Consider the following 16,120-nt stretch of genomic DNA (forward strand, 5'->3'; position numbering starts at 1 on the left):
TACAAAAATTTCTTATTTATTCCGTTATTTGATGATTATTTTAGCAGTATTTGTCAATAATCAACGCGCGCATTTGACATATGCTTTGCTAAATGCACATTGACATCAATTAAACGGTTAAATTTTTTTATTGCTGCGTCAGCGACCAGTTAAGAATTTTTCGTCCGCAGATAATGTATTGAGGTTATTATCGCCACAGAAGCCTTCATCTCGTAAATTTTCATGAGATCACGAAATTCAAGAAGTTTTTTTTCATTTCTTATATCTAACAGAAAAATATAATTTTTTCGCAAATGTTATTTTTGTAAATTGCTTTGTACATTTTATGTCATTGTCGTTTTCATGTTTTAATAATAATTGTATTTTGAGAAAAGAAACAGTTTCATCGTACAATATATATATATTGTATATTGTACATATATATAAGAGCATACATATATATAATGTATGTATATACATATACACACATATATATACAAATATATATATACCTATTTATGTATATATTATAGGCTTAATATTTTATTAATGGTTATAATATTTCATGTATTTATATTAAAAATTTGTATTTAACTGTACGATATAACAACAACTTATTACAAAATAATATCTCTTTTGAAATTTAATAAAGTGTGATGCAACCTTCGACAATCTTATACATATATTCATCTATAAAAGCTAAAGACATACTTGTGTCTTCAATTTCTTTTTATATTCTTACATAATATTTTTTTTGTATTTTGAGAATCTACATCTAAACAGGAAACACTTTTTAAAAGAATAAAATAATTACTCACCACACACACAGATATGTTGTCCTTTTATGACTGAAGCTGCCAAGTTCTTTCGATATCTGTAATAAAAATCAATCGGTTAGTTATATATTTAAATAATATAACGATTAAAGATATAAATATTTAAAAAATGAATAATGTACATCAAAATATAATCATCAAACATCTCGTGAAACAGCAACGGTACTTTGATGGTTTTGATTCATAGGGATTAAAGCCAACGCATCAGAAAAGCTCTTTACGTGATTGAATACCAGAATCAATCTCATTAAACATATGCGGTGAGGATTCAGATTCAACGAACAGTGCAACCCGCATCTATTAATCTGTATATGGAATCAGCTAGTCAACTTATAAGCTGATAATCAGATATCAATATTTGCTGCTGTCAATATACATATCTGTACATATAGATCAGTATGACAGCAAATCATACCTAACACAATAATAGAGAGAGAGAGAGAGAGAGAGAGAGATGGGAAAATTGATCGAATTCATTTATTTCTGGATGCACAACACGATTAAAATGTATTACTGTTACTTTTTTAATGTATTTAATTTTTATTACACCGATAAAAATATATTTTGTCCGAAAAATAAATAAAAGTTAAAATTTATATTAATATTAGCTATAGTATATATATATGAATTATAAGTATGTATTATTCTCTCGACGATTGTCTTAGGTCTAAACCGTGAAGCCAACTATCGAATAATCTTTCTTCAAAGAGATCCGTTAGATCTATCCGACTATTCGTTTATTGTTGGTTAGGTGAAGTTTCGTAGAATTTCTCAAAGCGAGGGAAAGTTCGCACAATAGCAAAACTGGTCTTCAATATAACTTCGAACTCGCGCCGTAGTGGTTAAAAGCCGGCGCCTGCTTTGTGAGAAGTGCACAATATAATAACTAGTAACTTTATGCATAATACACATTGACGCGATGCGTGTCACTTGTGCGTAATTAGATACAGGGGTATCGAGTTGCGAGCAAGTCAAGTGCGAACACGCAAGTAAATACACCACGAGCGAATTCAAGCGAAATACAGGGGACCGAAAATCGTGGAAGCTGCTCCTGTACCGAACGAGAAACTCAGGTTTGCGGTTTCGCCTCCCAGCTGAAGCAGCTGCCAATCGCAGGGACGCCGGCCTTTTTTTTGAAGGACATTAATGAGATTACACCTGTTGGGCTTTTCACAGATTCTGGCGCACTGCAATTTCTTTTTCGGAGCGTTAATACAGTGCATTCTAATGACTACCTCGATGTTTTTGCTTCTGTTAAAATTTATTTAATCTTTTTTGTACATGCTCTTTTTGGTGGATCACATTTTACATTATGATATATTAGTTTGAATAAAACAATGAATAACGTGTAAAAGCTATATTTAAGATGAGCAAAAAATTAAAATTAAATAGTAAAATTATATTTAAGAATATAATCTTTATATATAAAATGCAAAATTATATTGTGCGTACAGATACACATAACTTTGAAATATTTCAATAATGATAAAATATTAAATGATAAGAAATTAGGAAAATTGAACAAAATTGATCATGAATTTTTTTGAGACTTCTAAGAAATTAAAAAACATACAATATATTATTTAATCTTAATTTCCATATTTTATAATATAGCATTATATATAAAATAATTTTTCAAATATAATTATATTCTAAATAATAAATTATATAAATTGGATATTATTAATTCAATCATTAAAATTAATTAATTACTTTCGATTTTTTGCACGTGTAATTAACATAGAACTAATCGGAATTCCTGAATGGTTTCATAGCCTGGATGATAGATTAATGGCATTCATCCCGAGATATTGACCTTCCAGACATATATTATTGAAGTGCCTAGAGCTTCGAATTTTCGAGATTAATCTATGAACGAATGAGAAAATTACTTCCACCGATTAAGAAAATAAACCCCTGGTGTGAAATAATAATATACCAGAAATCTTATCGCGCGAGTTATTTCCTACATTAATATATAGTATAAATAAATCAAACAAGAAATAATATTGAATATAATTATATAACGAAAGAAAATAATTATATACGACATGATTCGGAATAATATAGAGAATAAAATAAAATATAATAATGACAAGTTTGTATCTTCTGTGGAATTGTAGATTATACACACAAGTTCAATTCTCAACCTCGTAAAGTAAACGCGGAAAAATATCGATTTTCTTGTCAAACGTGACCTATGAGCGAGAACGAAAGGAAGGGATTAATATATTACATGTATATAAGGCCGCATGACTATAAATCCACACCAATATATATCGGACATGCAGCTGGTGTTCTCGGAATACTTCCCACTAGATGGAAGATCGATGCCAGGAGATGAAGGAAATTCCTCGATACTAGCCGTAAGCGGAATCCTGAGTGTTTCTCCTCTGCAAGCGGAATAAGTTGGTCGGCTCGCTAGTAGGCGCGGACAAATTCCTAAAAACTTTTCACGATACAGCCCCTATAGCTTGCATATATGATGTGCAATTATGTATGCACATCAAAAAGCACATATAATGTCCGCGAATAAGCATTATTTCATGTGTAATAGAAAAATATAATAGGTACTGTAAAAAGTTTTCCATATATAGAAAAAATTAATTTTTATCACAGTCGTTATCTCATAATTACGCAGAATTAAAAGAAACAATATTTCACATTTAATATTAATATGCAGCTAAATATATTTTAGTATTATACGAATCTTCCATGAATGTAACTATCGTTATGGTGATAAAGATACAGTTATAAATTTTTACAATGAGATAATGCATCTGATTCACAGTATTTATGATGTTAATGGCACAGTCTTACCATTTCTATTTTCTTTTTACGAGAATGGCTGACTAATGCTGCTTAAAAAGCATTTTGCAAATATAAAAAGTTTATCGCAGTAAAATCCATTTCCTAGCAATAAATATCTGTATAAATTTACGATGGAAATAGAGGAAGTGAGCCATGTGTCACAGTCATCTCTACAAAGAATTAGATATGTCATTTCGAATAGTTACGGATCAATATTAATATAAAGGTGACAAAATAAAGCAGTATAGAAAATACCTGCAACCCCTAGAAATAAAATAAATTATACCTCATTTGTAAGAGAGAGCGTCTAGAGTTTAGACTCAGAAAGAAACTCTAGATACACGGGAAAATATATGGACGAGTGTAATAACAAACACATAAATCCGGCACACGAATTCTGTGTGTATGATATCACGTATACGAGAAGGTCGCAGGAAAGATATAAACTGCCGCTTCAGTATTTCTCGGAGAGATTTTCGTTTGTAAGAAAATACGCTGATTTCTCCAATATAATTTATCGAATATAAAATTTCTAAATTAAAATTTCTTTCTTTGCATTATATATATATATATATATATATATATATATATATATATATATATGCTGAAAAGATGTAATATCATAATATATTACCAACATGTATATAAAGCTGATATATCATTTCATATAAACTCATAAATAATTTAAAGTTTTGATCTTTATTGTTTTTTAATAATTCTAAAGTTCTTTGTAATTTAAACAAATACTTCTTAAATCACAGAAAATATCTTAGAACAAACTGAGACGCCAAATTCAAGCAATCTCACTTTGTCCTGTGACATTTTCCTTCTCATTTTTTCTCAAATATTAAACTCTCTCTCTTTCTAGAGCTCACATAAAACTATATAAATCTTTGAAAATCTGATGAAAAATTAAAAGAAAATATCACACAAGATAAAACGGGATGCTGTATAAACTTGTTTTCTTTAGTTTAACGACATTATTTGTTCAAACTATCAAGAACTATAGAATTATTGAAAAATAAAGCTAAAACTTTTAATTGTTTATTTCCAGAGTTTCACAAAATAATACGTCGACTTTACACGCATTACTAACTTAATTAAAATAATGAATAACATGAACATGTATCAAAGGATTTGATCGTATCGGATACATATAAATATGCGCATTTACAAAAATAGCTTGTAAAAACACAAGCTATACAGACATAGATAAATCTAAACACGTTCGATCCGAATGTAGCGCGCACGAAAATTTTTTATCGTAATGCTATGTATCAACGTCGAGCAGATATCCGGCGGAATATACCAGAAGAACGAACCGGCAAATGATCCACCGATTAATCTCCAACACCCGCGGGAAAAATTCAATTAAATTCGAATTGTGACCGTGGAGAGAAAAAAAATATAATCCGCATCATTGTCTGCGCGCGAGAATTAAAAACTCTCCAGTCGATATAAAACCCAAAATAAAAATTATGTTTCAATTTTGTTTCTCATTTTTCTATAAATATAACATTTCCCACATAATACAACATGCTACAACTGAAACATTTACATCAAATCCACGGATGATTTTCCATTAATCGTTATTATCGTAAACCATGTTGCAATAAAAAAAAATACAATAGAATTTTTATACGAAAACTCTTTCGTGCAAATATTACATTTACAAAAAATTGGACATTTTATCGTATGGCAAAATATTTTTTTCACAAATATTAATTTATAAAAAAAAATAAAATTCAATATATATGTATAATATAAATAAAATTCAATTATTAAATTTTTTTAATCACATTATGTTTAAAAAATTTTTAATTAGGAAATTAGCTATAAGGCAAAGATAAATTGACTTATACATATAATATTCCGCGCTAATAGGACGATTTTTATATATGGATCCATTATATTAAGAAATGAGAATTTCCTTTCTGTCGTGCCGAATAAAAATTAAGGTAGTGCGTTCGCGCGCGATCGTGAAAGACGCATCGTCATTTGTACGAAATGGAAGAAGCGAGGAAGTAATTTGTGCTTGTCCCGCGCGCGCTTGTCGAATCCTGTCGGGAGTAATAATTCATGTCAGTGGCCCCTAGCTACCACTGCCGGGTATTCTTTACTTGATATACCGCGCGAAGCAGAATATATCGACCCGTTAGAAATAGCCTTACAGGTCAGCACGCAAGTTTTTACATTAACTATCATCGACCCTTTGCGTGGCTTATGGTATCGTAACTAGCATAAACGTCATGTATTATATGTTACTCTAAAAAAATACCCTCTTGTTGTGGCACAAAGCCGCAGAGATTTTTTTTTTAATTAAAATTCAAAATCTCAGGGATCTATCGAATATCGAATAAAACATTTACAGGATCGATGAAGTATCGATTGTCTTTCATGTCGATTTTCCAACATTAAAAATTTTTAATGCTTCATAGCTTTTTATGCACCGAAATCGATTTAAAATGAAATTTTATTTTATGGAACGCTCTGTATTTTCGCACATGACGCATTAAATTTCTGCATTATTGAATGCGTTCCTATAATAAATGATTCCTGCGCGCGGCTTTCTCATGATGTACCATTACGTATAAGATACGAAAGAAAATTTTCGCTTCTTCGGCATCTTTCGGATATTAATGCGTAAATTGAAAGGGGGGGGGCTTTCATTATCGAAAATGTTCGGCGAAGTTTTCATACTCGCCAAACTTCCGCGAAATCAATTTGAAAGAGTAACGCACCTTGTACATATCGCCTAATGATAAGCGGGCTAGCTACTAAGAAAGGACCTCGGACCTCGGGTGAGATGCACAATAAGTGTTGGGTTACGACAAACTCACGCGGGACAATGGACTAACGAAACTATAGTTCCGCAAAGACACAGCTAAGCTTAGGTTATCAGGTTACTCACTAGTGCCAAGTTACGCGAGAATCGTGTAGCTTCAAAGTGGTTCGACGATAAGGAACTGCGAAAAAGTGCCTGCGAAACCCGTGGGAAATTTCGCCCGAATGCAAATGCATTCTTTGTCTTTCATCGCGATGGTTGCGACACACCGTTATGGTTTTGATATAGCGTGAGCTTGAGATATGCACGCTCGCTCGGAGAAAGTGGAATAAAAAAAAAAAAAAAAGAGAACATCAGTACGATGCGTCAAAAGTGCGGCGACCCCGATGAGAAGCATTATCAAGTGCATTCGTGATGATTACAGCGATGACTGGCGCGCATATTTCACGATAATTAATTTTATAGAACGCTGACGGCGTTTGTGAGTAACCCTTGCAAGGGTAGATACCTAACGTGCGTCAATTTCTTCGCTTTTGCTTCGATATATTCTACGGACTTCGCAGCTTGGAATAGAGTGGTCGCTCTAATATAGAGCGAATGTATAAAGCTATACGGTGCGAAGGGTAAGAGAAGGGTGAGTTTGACAGGCAAATAACCTTCAACCTTCTTGCTCGGGCGACACCGGTACTATTATCTATTCAACAACGTTATCATAACCTGTCCAAGTTTCGCAGAGTACATACAATTTAACAACAGTTTAGCAGAGTATAATAATAATGTTTCATCCCATCATATGCACACTCTGTGCAGTTGCATCTTACAAATTCGTTTCGATCATTCTCCCTCTATCTCTTTTTTACAGTTTAAACATTTTTATAATTTAATTAATTAAATAAAAAATAAATAATTAAATAATATTAAACAGTCACAATTTAAATAAATATTTTCTCTATTATGTAATATTTAAATAGAATATATATGGATACGATAAAATGCGGCTGAAGCAAAATTGGCCCGCAAGGATCGAGTAACCGCGAGTCGCTTGCTGTGAATGAAAACAATAGGCGTTGCAGTAAACGTCATGACGAGAGCGGAGGCCGCGAAATCGCCTCTCCAAGAGGTTCTCTCACGTCCGCGATGAAAGCTCGAAAAGTTCCCTTCGTACCGTCACGCCAACGTCCACGTCTACGTCGCATAGGCCGAGCTTTTGAGGAATTTCATAAACTTTTGTCGTCTGGAAAGTTAGAGGCTCGCGGTGAATAGAGATCGCTCTCTTCTAGTCGCCTGCACCGAGATATGTACGCGATAACGACGCTGTACGTTTCGCGTTCGCCAATCGACAACGAAACCGGCTGAATATGCGGAGTATTATGATCTGAAGCCGTCTCTTTATGCCGACTATCAATGGAAATACGTATATCGAGGAATGGGTGTAAACGTTCTATTGTCCACCAGATCCAGGATAAACGCTGCTGGACGCAGCAATCGATTCCCAGTTCATTTTTCATTGAACTATCTCCCATAACTCGGGCACTATCGTTCATTGAAACTGCAATGCCATTCTTAAAGAGATATACATATACATTATACATGTATATAGGACACGATAAATGTTGTACAAGATAAAAGTAATAATATTTCCTAATATTTATTAATAAATAATAGAAATTTTGCGCTTTTAATAATTAATTTTCGACTACGACCTTAAAGGAAAAATTATAATTATTTATGAAAACGAATTACAAACTTCTTAATATTCCGTAAATATCCAATGCACAAACATGTGATAATCTACTTGCAGTAATATTGACTTTTCTCAGAGACTTTAGTGCCAGAGTTAGGCGTTACAATCGCATTGCAATGCGAAACAGAAGGCACACTAGCCGCACACGTGCGAACAATGTTGCAGCACGTGCCGGGAAACGCAGGCACGCACGCTCACGAATAATAATGCGGTGCATATGTAAGAAATGCATAGTTCGTGGCATTAATTATCATTTTTTCAAGATACTTGACATTCGTGGGAATCGAGCCAGACAATTTGAGACGTGAATTAAAATCGATATTATAATATTTTAAAAAATTAATATGCATTAAATCTATATTTATTAAAAATATAACTATCACAAAATTGTCACTAAAAATAAATCGTTATACTCTACAAACAATGAATACAATCTCACGTCTTGTGTGTATGTGTTTGGCACTCTTCTATCATATTCTCTATAATCGATAATATCATGGAGACGTTGTAAATTTGAACCCATACCTAATCTCGTAAAACAGGAACAGCAATGTGTGTTTGTGTGCGTGTGTGTATTAACTTCCGTGATAATATGATTTGCATACGCGATCTATGAGATCTTCCACTTGAGAAAGTAGCGCTTGTAAATTGTCGATATTTTCGCACTCGGTTGGGCGGTGTAATAAAAGTGTCTCAAGGATGAAAAACATAGGTACATCTATATCAAAACTTGGCTGAGAGAATTCTGTTTTAACGCTATAAAATCTCTTTTGCGATATAAAATATTTTTATTCCATTTTTTCGAAAAATCTTACTTTAATTCGTTCATAAAAATTGTGTACATAAGAAATTATCGCGTTTCGATAGAAAAATAAATTAAATTTTTATTTGCATTAAACATTTTTTAAATAAGTACATCGTTATTACGATATTTTTATTATTATTCAGTAATATAAAATATAATTCAAGTTTCCATGGTTCCATCAAGTGGCGTATTATGTACTTAACCAACCACTGTAAACCCGTATTGTATCCGAGCGACATAAAACTATCGCATGACCGCAGGCACGACAATCAACGAAAAATCGATCTGTCTGGAATTTTATTCTAACGAGCAATGACCCGGTGCATACACGCGATATTAGAAAATTCCGTTATACGACCACGCGTATTTAATAGCTCTTTACATATTATATTTGAACGCGTCCCAGTATTTTTATAGCAGCGAGGGTACCCGTGACGTCTGAACTCGTTTATCATCACCGTTATCGCATTACTGTACGTTTACAACGACATAAAGGATATATTCCGCTCAAAGGGAGCGTCGAAGGCTGGCCAGTTGCATACGACAGCGCGTCTCGTAGGGAACTCTCAATGTCAGAATCAAGAGAGAGAGAGAGAAGAGAGGAGTTCGGCAAACATAAATACGTCCGGGGCAGGTGTTCTGTAGTGATTGCCCGGCTCTACCATGTCATTAAGCAACTCTGCTGTGAAAGTTACTCAGCCCGAAATAATCGCGAGCGGTTAACGCGAAATGAAAAATATGATGAAACGCAATTGGAAATTTGTATCGTACAGCTTAACTGGCACAATCGCCGCATGTACTTGTTACGTAATTGACGACGGAAAGGTGGAATCGCGGAAATAATTTGTAATAGAGAACAACCGAGTCTGGAGAATCTCTGAACGGTATGGGTTACATTACGTTATAATTTTCCGCAAATTTCCCTGCTTCGTAGGGGAGTATTCGTAGGGACAAGGAGAATCTATTAGTCTAGTTCTCCTAGATCTTAAGACAATACAACAATGTAGCAAAAGGATGTTCTCCTTCAAATAATTAACAGTCCATTTCCCCGACAAACGAAACTGTTTAACACTGTAACATATTGCTGGCGGGCTTCGAGAATTCCTCGTGTTGTGCAATAGGGAGAATTCTGGTAGCTCTCGTCTGCAATGTGTTAAGGTACAAAAAGACGAGCAGTGCAGCTGCAAGATTCGCTTCGAGCGGCACAAGGTTGCGGAATAAAGCAGATTATAGACGATCAAAGAGAAAGAAAATCTTTTCGAAACAGTTGACAAATATATCGACAGAATATTAATTAATAATGTTCATTTTATAAATTAATTCATATCATTCGTATTTTTCTCTCCCCTCCCCAACTTAATTTAATTAGAATAATAATTGATAATCGTCCAGTATCGATTAATTATGAAATTAATTATCAATTTAAAAATATACAAACCAGAAAAATTTAGATAAATTCATGAATAATATGCAGAAGTGTCTAGACGTAATGCGTAATGTAAATAAGAATCGTCGAAATGAGACAAAACATAAAGTTAATATGAGAGTTCATTAAACGGAGTTTAAGCGAGTGGCAGAAAAGCGCGATAACGGTATCACGCAGAATTTAAGGGAAAATTCAAAGAAAAATTAAAATTCTTTAATAATGTAAATGTTAAAAAAAATTACACAAATATAAAAAAAAAGTGTTGATAATTTAAATATGCACAATTTGTTAATAAGGAGAAAAAATATGTTAAATATTTCGAGGATTATTCGAGATAACATTGTGTTGGATATCTTAAAAACGTTCAATTTTATGAATTTGTACTATTATATTATATTTATATTTATAGATTCCATTAAATGATCAAATAGAACTTTTATCCTACATGTATCAAATCTTATTAACGAGGCCTTTTTCAATGCCTCGCCTGTCAAAAGTGCTGCATGTGGTTTAGCAAGTCTGTGGTTTCGTAGCGCCCCAAGTCCTTCAAATATTGTACGGCTACACAAGAACAGGCTGAACACCCGGCAAACAGGTTTCCTGCAAGCGACGCTATTGTGCGGTAATTTAAATCAGTGTGCTTTTCGTGCCCGTCCAATAATCGTGGATAATATTGAATAACGTCAATCTTTTCTACAGAAAATACGAAATTTCTTTTTTTGTGGTTCAAGCAATCATTTTAAAACATATAATTTATTTTTAAAATAAAAATTTTTAATATAATATATTATTTAATATATTATATTTGTTTTGTAAACATAAGCTATGTATGTTAATGTTACAGTAACAATTAATTGAAAACAATAAAGTATTTGAAATAAAATTTATTACTACGTCTCAAGATATTAATAGCCTAAAATTTTTATAACATTTAAATGAAGAATGCAGCAATAATAATATAAGCACTGTCTTAGAGAATAATTCTATAAATTTATTATTTCTTTTTCCTTAAGCCACTCGAGAAGAAATTAAAGAATTTATAAATTATCGAATAATTATATCGATACATGAATAAATTTAATTCGATGCGTTGTAAAACTGCCTCCCCCCTGTTCCTCTCAATCTTCATGACTTTCTTTGTAAATGTCGAATTTGACTTTTCAATTATCGTCAGTCTTAAAAGAGAAAGAAAGAATGTTGCAAGATATACTATATGCAGCAAAAAAACAGGCGCGAAGAACAGTAAAGAAGATCGCATACCTGTGGAGCAGGTGTTCCTCCGAAGACCGGCTCTTCGTTCTCTCGCCTCGTGCATACATCTGCACGGTCCTCCTCTGATCACTGCATTTACCTACGATACTCGCATACAGATTTTTTTGTGCACGACCAATATCGAACGTGCGTTTCAATCGTTTCGAAAGATTTTCTATACACGCGTTACGCGTTGAAATCCGATTTTCCTCAGCTTTGCATTAAACACGTCGCGTACAACTGCGACTGCAAAATCGTCTCGATTAAACTCTGTGTGCGTGTATACGTGTGAATGCAATCGAAAATATAATCTGACAAACGTAGAAAATTGATATCATACGAGAAACGCGATTTCTCTTTATTCTCTCCTGCCGATTCATAACTTTTGTTTTACTAATAAACCACATCGTATCAATAGCTAAGCATAATAAGTTTATGAAACATAAGTGCAGTTAATCTCGTAAAAAATGTATAATGCGAAACAGAGCGATTAATTTGCTTGCATAAATAAAATTGTGGAAAGCAAAATTGCTATCTTTACACAATCTATCTGCAATTATATATAAATATCAAGTATTAAAACACAGTTGGGAAATTTGTGTTTTCTTGTTAAAAACGGTCCCCGTTAAAATTTTTGTGTTAAATATTTAACACATTCATGTGTTAATTTAACATATTGCTGTTATGTTAATTGGACTCAAATGTTAAATTATTAAAACAACTAAAAAAAAGTGTAAAAATAACACAATGTATATCTATTTTTAATTTTACACAATAAATATGTTCCGTATTATTAGTGACAAGATTTATCTGTTAAAATTTACAGAAAAAAGTGTTAATTTTACTTTATAATATAAGTGGGGGTGATAAAATGTAAAATTAACAATTTTTTTAGATAATTTTTACATTAAAACTAATTGTTAATTTTACACAAAATTTATTTTAAGTTTATTTGAAGTTTGCATTTATTTTATGTTAAAATATTAACACAATATTCGTGTAACCATTTAACATATCCGTATTATGTTAAATTAACACAAAAATTTCTGTGGACTGTTTGAGACAGGTGATATTTGTTAAACACAAATTTTTCAACTGTGAAGAAACTAAAACACAATCTGATAGGATCTGGAATATATCAATAAAATTAATAAGGTATCCGAAAATTAGAATTAACACGAGATGACTATTATGAATTGTCGACACATAACCACCATAATAACTATAGCACGACATGTGACGAATTCGTTGATTAAATTACATATCTGCGATTGTATAGATACTAGGAGATTCTGCTGTGCAATTAATCGCCGACAATGAGCGGGGGAAGATCGATACGCGAGGTCGTACGAAACATTCGAGTATTTCGCTCGGTGCGCGCGCTAAAATTTACTGCGTTTTAATTACGCTCCGAACAGCCTCGCTCTCCGATTGTTCCGGCCAATGCACTACGCTCTGCGCTTCTGTTTAGTGCGATAAATCGCCGTAAAATTTGTGTAAAACCGATTATCGATTGTTACAAACGCGTTTCGTTCCCTCGAGTTCTCGAATTTGCGTCAACAACGAAACGCGGAGTTAATATCGAGTTTCATAAATTCAGATGTTCACTATCCAGAACTAACAAACGTTATATCACGTTTCACACTCATTGTCAGTAGCTAGGCATTAAGAAAAATAACGAATAATTTGGGCATACAGTACCGAGCAATATATAAATCATTGATAAAATATTAAAGATGTACAATATAGGTGTTAATATCTACGTTAATGTTTATTATTAATATTTAATCGTTAATATTTAATGTCATAGTAATATTTCATTATAATAAGATTTGACATGCAGATAAACTGGACATTTATGTTTTATCTAATTTATATTTTGTAAAAGATATTTGTTTTAAATTTGATTGAATCGGAAATAATATCTTAAATTTTTTCTACAGATTTAATATCATCGTATGAGAAACAGAAATAATTACAAAAAAAAAATACAATAAATGTGTGTGTGCTAACGACAATTCATAAAATCGCGTACGTTTCGTTGCGTGTATATTCTCATGTTGATTCCGCATCCCAAATGGAAACGGTTTACGGAATGAAAAAGAAAAGGGAAAAGGAAGGAAAAGGGGAACACGCAGGACATTGACGCGAGCAAGACAATAACATGTGGACCGCGGTACCGCCAAGTGACACAATCGCGATGCAACAACTGCCGATCGTGGGCTCGCAATAATCGAGAAAATAACACACGTGGTCGATATACGCCGGTATAATATTCCTCCCTCCCTCACCCTTCGGACCTTCATTATTCCCTCGATATGTCTTGGGCGGTTCTCTTTCACGCAGCTTCTCTTCCGTCTTGGATACGATCGGCGCACCGGGGTATCCGGAACGGCTTACTACATGTGCAACAAAAGGCAAGCGAGAGAGAGAGAGAGTACGTGCGCCGTAACACAAAAGCCGATACCGCGGTTCGCGCCACGCCCATTGCTTACCAGACTACACACACAACTGGGAAGAATATAATACCGTTTATTGTTATAAGTACGTTCCCTTTCAGCATATGCACGACGGGGGCGGGATAGCGTGACGTAAAAGACACTTTATTCGCTCAGCCGAGCCTCATCGAGAACATCATCTTTAATATGCCATTACTAGACTTAAGATCAAAGCTTAATGAATGCAAGTCCGAATCGATTCGATGTGTATTATTTTATTGGAGTGGGATTAACAAATATCACAAAAATTGCGGTGTCGCGGTTCACGCAATGATAATTGTTTATAAAAAAAGTCTTATAAGAAGAAGAATGCTATGTCAAGTTTATGTTAAGAGAATTTTCCGCATGCGAATCTATTTTCAGGATGTACGAAAAGTAGTAGATAAATTGTAAATAATTCATGATAATTCACTCTCAGCCAAGCTAATTACAAATCTGAATCGATTTGTTTCAATGAAATCGAATAAATATAAATAATTTATGAATGGTGCTACTTTTTTTCTTTTGCCGATTTCATTCACGATAAATAAATCCCGAATAGCTCTTTTATGAAAGAGTTCTTCTACAAATATATTACTTTGCAATTATTATATGTATAAAAATGTTTTATTTATGTCATGCAATGCTTGCACGTAAAATCCTAATTAATATTTGAAAAGCATATAAGAAATTAAAATCTATGAAAAATTAACTTTGATTTACCGTGTAGAAAAAAGTGAAAACTGATATTGCATAATTTTTATAATAAATATTCCACCTTATGTTTATACCGCGTTTGTATCTTCAAAAATTATCACATATTTATTACCGGTAATTTCTCATCGTATATATTAATAAAATATAAGCTAAAAATTTTGACAACAAATGTTAATTTGCTAAAGAGTGTCGTAAACTTTACGATAACAAATTCGTTACTGTAGTAAAAACATTCTCTTTACGAGTTCTGCGTTGTCACAAAAGTGAGAACTTTTCAAGAGCAAGCATATCTCATTCAATATCAATTACATTAAACTATCTAAACTATTCCGACGATATCCTGCTCATATCCTTTTAGATTCGCAAGATCAGCAGATATCAAGCTTAAGAATCAGTATGTATTTTAGACACGAAAAATTTCCTGTCTCTCCACGGTTCCGACTCTCCTTTCTTTCCGCGTAAAGTGAGATTAAATTTCCTTAAACTTTTCCTCTAGTCTGCGCAGCTAAGATAACGCAAATTAACTTCAATACTTCCTAGTTCGATAACACTTTAGCATTAATTAGTAAGGAGAAGAATATGTATGTCATTAAATGACAGACTAAATTGACTCTTTTTATATAATTAGTTGCGTTAGACAATGCAGGTTTTCTTCGTAAAAAATTATCATCGAATATCATATAATTATGCGAAATAATATTGTATAAAATTATATAAAATTATATTTAATTTTTTTTTCTGCTAAAATTGATGTGATATGATTTCGCTATAGTGCCATTAATTTGCTACGTGTCGCCAAGATGAAAAATATAATTTTGAAAATATGAAAGACAGAAAATCGATGGAGGAAGCGTTCAATCGAATCTCATCGCGAAAGGAACGGCTTCAACGAACAGGATATGAAGTCATAACCTACATCCGTCGTGACACACGTATAAAGACAAGAGATGGGAGCTTCTCTGGATTTTATTTAGACGTTACATTCGTAACGTCAATCTGTTTTCGTGTCACGTTTGAAGTTGGTAAATACATTCTGTAAGACGATATCGATTAGTTCTCCTGCCCACGGCCATGAATTATACAGCTTACATAACTTTAATGCGATACACCAAGAGCTTGTCTGATTCTAATTTCACGCGTACAATTTCACCTGACACGCAACAGAACAAGGTGAGCAAAGTGAATTTGTTTATAATTCCTTATAAATCGTCCCACGACAATTAAAAACAAACGATACTTTCCTTCATAAAATTATTAATAAAATGAGAGAACGAAATATAAAATATATA

At 33.0% G+C, this 16,120-nt stretch overlaps 1 protein-coding gene across 4 annotated transcripts in view; it reads right to left on the reverse strand.

Annotated features, from left to right (window-relative positions):
- Tinc (transmembrane protein tincar) overlaps positions 1-16,120 on the reverse strand; it is a 122,972-nt gene that overhangs the window by 102,794 nt on the left and 4,058 nt on the right. For all 4 annotated transcript variants that reach the window (XM_083051093.1, XM_083051254.1, XM_083051009.1 and 1 more), the window contains exon 2: positions 798-853. The gene's annotated coding sequence lies outside the window, so the exon portion shown is untranslated. The remainder of the gene's footprint in view (positions 1-797; positions 854-16,120) is intronic.

The sequence above is a fragment of the Prenolepis imparis genome, unplaced genomic scaffold, assembly GCF_030444845.1.
Source record: "Prenolepis imparis isolate NDT839.2.m4 unplaced genomic scaffold, iyPreImpa1.0 SCAF_1, whole genome shotgun sequence".
NCBI classification, from domain to species: domain Eukaryota; kingdom Metazoa; phylum Arthropoda; class Insecta; order Hymenoptera; family Formicidae; genus Prenolepis; species Prenolepis imparis.